This window comes from Sciurus carolinensis, chromosome 3 (genome assembly GCF_902686445.1).
Source record: "Sciurus carolinensis chromosome 3, mSciCar1.2, whole genome shotgun sequence".
NCBI classification, from domain to species: Eukaryota; Metazoa; Chordata; class Mammalia; order Rodentia; family Sciuridae; genus Sciurus; species Sciurus carolinensis.
In genome coordinates, this window is record NC_062215.1 from 75,523,608 (window position 1) to 75,529,118 (window position 5,511).

The 5,511-nt window shown below is 47.2% G+C and overlaps 1 pseudogene; it reads left to right on the forward strand.

Annotated features, from left to right (window-relative positions):
• Nucleotides 1-444: 444 nt before the first annotated feature.
• On the forward strand, nucleotides 445-2,020 carry LOC124979439 (BRCA1-associated ATM activator 1-like; annotated as a pseudogene).
• Nucleotides 2,021-5,511: the final 3,491 nt, after the last annotated feature.

Below are 5,511 nucleotides of genomic sequence, written 5' to 3' on the forward strand. Positions count from 1 at the left end.
CATTTAAGGTAACAGCCTTCAGAGGGTGGCATGGGTGTTGCTGGTGGCTTTTAGTCAAGTTTATTGTGATAAGAAAAGAAAACAAGACAGAAAGATTTGAAAAACTTTCAGTTTGACTAGAAAACTGTATAAAACTAGCTCTAAGAATGCGTGGTTTTGGGGTGAGATGTGCGCGGGGAAGGGGTCACAGCCGCCACCAGTCGGTCTCCTAGCTGGCTAAAAGCGGCTCCTGGCGCTGCGTGCTTGGCCCTGGGCTGGAGCGCTGGTGGCCTCCAAGTTTGCCTCTTTGAGGGTGGCGCCCGCAGCGAAGCCACAACAGGCGGGCCTCAAGCCCAAAACCAACTGGGTTGCGGGAAGGCAGGTCTTCCCGGATGCAGCCTGCCGGGGGACTGACAGACGAATGAATGCCCCAGCCCAGGGACCCTTGAGGACCATGGATCCTGAATGCTCCCGCCTCCTTCCAGCTCTCTGTGCTGTTCTGGTGGATCCCAGGCAGTGGTGGCAGATGATACCTGTTTGGAGAAACTGTTGGACTGGTTTAAAACGGTGACAGAGGCAGAGTCCAGCCTCCTGCTGCTGCAAGAGAACCCCTGCCTGGTAGAGCTACTGTCGCACATATCCCACAGGATATAAGCCCCAGAGTCTTCTCCTTTTCCCTACACCTTGTTGAGACCTTTGTGACCCAGGAAGACTGCTTCCAGTACCTTCAGCCCCAGAGCCCCTCATCCTGGCCCCCAGTATCCCTTTTGGGAGCTGTAGTGACCATGCTGTGACTTTGTGATGGCTCAGCTGCTCCTGCCTCCAGTGTGTGGGGTCGCCTCTGTGGGACCCTGGCAGGCTCTCTCCGGGTCCAGGAAGCAGCCCTTGATTTCCTGGGGACACTGTCTCACGGGACAAGTTCCCAGGAGTTGGTGCCACAGGTGTTTGCCGTCCTCTTGGAGTACCTAGATAACCTTGACTCCAGGCCCACAGTTCTGAAGAAGACCTTCCAAGTAACGCTCAGGTGACTCCTGAGCTTGCCCAAAAACCCCAGCTTTTCTGAGTTTGGCCCCCTCATCCCGCTGTTCCTCAGAAAGCTGTTCCCCATGCTGCAGAAGTGCCTGTGCAGTCCCTGCTGGGAGGTGAGGGACTCAGCCCTGGAGTTCTACAGGAATCTGAGCAGACACTGGGGAGGGCGGGCCGACTTCAGACAAGTGCTCTTCTCTTCAGGGGCACCCATGCTCACCCAGCAGCTTCTCCGAGGCCCTGAGTTATGTGCAAGCAAGCGCAGGGACTGCCATGGTGCGACTCTCTAGCCAGGGCCAGCAGGCCACCCTCACCGGCCCTGAGCACCCAGATGCGGAGCAGGGCCTGCTCAAGGAGTTCCTGCACATTCTGTCTGCAGACTCAGAGGGTTTCTCATGGAGGGCTGTTGTCCAGGTCTTCACCCAGTGGCTGAGGGACGCCCATGCTGATGTAGCCTGGGACACAGAGTGGTTTGTGGCTACTGTGCTCCAGGTGGTAAGCCAGGACCTGGACTGGGAGGTTTGGCTACAGGGCCTGGAGCTGGCTCAGGTGTTCCTGACCCAGAAGCTGGGGCAGCCTGGCCATTGTCCCTGTGCAGTGGTCCTGCCTGAGGCACCCCTTCCCAGCCTATGCCCTGATGCGTACTCTCTGCCAGCCTTGGCTCCTAGAGTTTGCCTTTTGTGCCTTGTTTGACGGTGACCATCCTGTGGCCCAAAAGGCCTTCAACCTCCTCCTTTTCCTGAGAGACAAGACTGCTCTCTATGATGGCATGCAGGAAACTGGGGACAATCCCTGGTTGGACTTCATGGAGGCTGCACTGCAGAGGTGGCAGGCAGGCGAGCAGGACCCAGAGTCTGAGGACTGGCTGGCTGTCCTGAGGTTCATAGATATGGAGGCCCTTCAGGGCAGACTGGTTGAGAGCAGCGACCATGTGGAGAAGAACCCACAGTCCCTCCTGCAAGACGTGCTGGCCACAGTGGACATACTGGAGGAGAACGAGGCTGACTGCTACTGAAGCCCTGCCAGCTCCACCCACAGGCCCTGCAGTCCCAGGGGCTCCAGCTTAGGGGGACTCTACAAGGGACTCTCTAGGAAACTCACCAAAAATCCCCACATTCTGATGTGTTATTTAAAAAGTGGCTTATTTTCTACTAAAAAAGAAAAAGTGTGGTTGTTAAAAAAGTCACAGACACTAAAGAAATGCTAAAGAGTTTGCCCAGAGACAATAAAAAAGATGGCTTCAGGGCTGTTATGAGTGACTTGTCTTGCTTTACTTTGATTTGCTATACTTTACTTTACTCTATGGAACATTATATGAATAATGATGTGTGACTGTGTAAAAACCCAATGATGTAACCTTAAAAAGGATATAACCAATCAGAGATCCCCAAAATGAGGTGTAACCAATTAGAGACAGTTTAGAACATCCACACGGACACCCCCAGTGCCATTCACCTTATCAAGCCACGACAGACACAAGAAGAACTATAAGATTGGATGGCGGAGGGCTGAGACAAGGGCCGGACCAAATGTCAGAGAGCTGAGGACACCAGAGAGCTGAGATCCCAGAGGAGCTGAGCTGAGAGCAGGCATGAAAGGCCAGAGAAGATAGCTGCCAACCTCCACTTCACCCCTGTGGTGAATCCTTCACATGCCTTCCAGAGCGAAGCCGGCCTTAAGACATGTCAAATGGTGAGCACTGAAATGTTGGTATGAAACTGGAGTTAGGCTAAGACTAAAGTTAGATCAAGTAAGTGTGTGTGATTGTGTGCAGTGAATAATACAGCATCGAGAAACTACCTAAGTCTTATGTCTCATATTATAACTGCTCGTGACAATGGCATCTTAGGAATTAGCAATACTACACCCATTTCAGGCTCCAGGTTGTAAAGTAAAATTTATTGTGAGAAGAGATAGTGGGCCACACTTCTTGTTTAGGGGGACCTAGAAAACTGTTTCAAAATGCTGAGCCACCCAGACACATACAAGTTACTACAGTCAGGGTTTTTGGAGCCTTGACTATTGTTCAAGATGGTGGCAGACCTTGGCAGTAACCATGTGGTGCTTGTTCTGCAGGAATGCAGGTTGCTACAGTTAGTTGGTCATGGACGCATCAAGATTGTAAAGAAAGGTGATGTAAGACTGGTAAAGTGCTCTAGGAAGTCCCTACAGGCAGCCCCTGAGAGGATGATTGCATGGGGATTTCAGGAGGAAGCTGAAGCTGCAGAGGAGACACCTGAGATTAAGAAATGCAAGTACAGTGGAACATCTGACAAGAGTAGCTGCAGGAATTTAGCAGAGACAGGTCAACAGAGAGGTCATGTGGACTACAACCAGCAAATCCATAGGGGCAGAACTGCACAAGCCCTTTGAAGACATCATAATGCCATGTGCTCCAGATGCTGGATCTGGAACTACAGGACTTGTTTGCCCAGATGGATTTTAGTCTTGCTTTGGATCCATTCCTTCTTTCTTCTCTCCTATTTCTCCCTTGTGGAATGGAAAACTTACTTTGGATTTTCATAGAAATTCATGCTGAGAGTTTTCCTGGAGCCTCAGAGAAGACTTTGGACTTGGACTTTTGTGCAGTCTTGGAACTTCTGAGTCTATGGGAATTTTTAGAAATAGTCTAAATGTATTTAGCATTGTGAGATGGAAATGAGCTTTTGGGGGCCAGGGACAGAATTTTATGGCTTAAATGTAAAATGTCCCTCAAAAGCTCATTTAGAAACATTGTAAGAAGCTTTAGAGGTGAAATGATTGGATTTGGAAAGACAAGCAATCAATAAATTAATTAATATGGATTAACTGAGGGGTAACTATAGGTAGGTAGGGTGTGACTGGAAGGGGTGGGTACCTGGGGCATGATGTTGGGGTTTATATTTTAGTCTTGTTGATCAGAGCACTCTCTCTCTCTCTCTCTCTCTCTCTCTCTCTCTCTTTTTCTCCTCCTCTGACTATTCCTCCTCCTCCTCCTCATGTTCTGTGCTGCTTTCTTTCATTACATACTTCCACCATGATGATTTTCCTTATCTGAAGCCCTAAGGAATGGAATTGACTATCTGTGGACTGAGACTTCTGAAACCATACTTTACTCAGCCTTTTCACTGCTGTGCCTTAAAGACCCAACCAGGACAATTGTAGAGGAGGAAAAATTTATTTGAAGGTTCATGGTTTCAGAGATCTTAGTCCATAGAAGGCTTGTTTCATTACTCTGGGCTTAAGGTGAGGCTGAACTTCATGGTGGAAGAGTGTAGCAAAGGGAAGCAGCTCACATCATGATCAAGAAGCAGAGACAGAACATCTCCACTCTCCAGAAACAAAACATATACCCAAAGCCACACATCAATTTATACCTCCTCCTAGCACACCTTACCACTTCATTTACCACTCCCTATCATGGGATTAAATCACTGATTAACTTCAAACTTTTTCAACACAATTATTTCTCCTCTGAACCTTCTTGCATTGTCTCACACATGAGCTTTTTGGGGACACATTACATCCAAATCATAACAACCATGAGCCCCCAAATAAACTTTTCCTTCTCTAATTGTTATTGTCAGGTCTTTTGATCACAGGGGCAAAATAACTGACTAAAACAGTTCTAAAGCTACAGTCAGTCCATCATGAACTGAACCTCTGAAGTCATGATCCAAAATAAACTTTCTCCTCTAACTTGCTCTTGTCAGGACTTTTTGTAACAGTGATGAAAAACTGATTAAAACAGAAATTGAGTTGAGTACAGTGGCACATGCCTATAATCCCAGTGGCTCCGGTAGCTGAAGGAGAAAGATTGCAAGTTCAAAGCCAGCCACAGCAAATTAGCATAAGCAACTTAGTGAGACCTACCTCTTAAGAAAATTAAAAAAAAAAAAAACGTGTCTGGGGTTATGGCTCAGTGATTAAGTGCCCCTGGGTTCAATTCCTTGTACCAAATAAAAAAATAAATAATTGGTATCAAGAGTGGGGTTGTCACCACCAAGAGTGATCATGTAATTTAGAAGCATTTGGAACTGTTTTCAGGATTTGGAAAAGCTTGGAGATAAAGGTCGGAGAAGCCTTAGAATGTTGTAAACAGAGATCAATGCAAAATTCTCATTGAAGCTCAGAAAACCAGAATACCAGTAGGACTGCAGACAATAATGACTGGATTCATTAGGTTCCAGAGGGAAAGGAGACTCTATCAGAAGTTGAACTAGAAGCCATTTATGGCAAAGTTCAGAGGAGGACTTGTGTCCTGAGACTTTCCATTAGGCTAAATTAAGAGGTGATAAATTAATTAATTAGGTATAAGTGATTTTGAGGCAGCCCAGCAATTAGGCAATGGCATGAATAGTGATGGCAGTTTCTAATTTATTGTGATAACCAGAAGCAGAGAACAGAATGGACAAATTTGAAACACTCAAAATTAGGCCAGAAAACTGCATAAAACTGGGACAAAGGAAGATGTGATTGTTGAAGAGATCGCAGTCACTAAAGACACATGTAAAGTTACATCAAGAC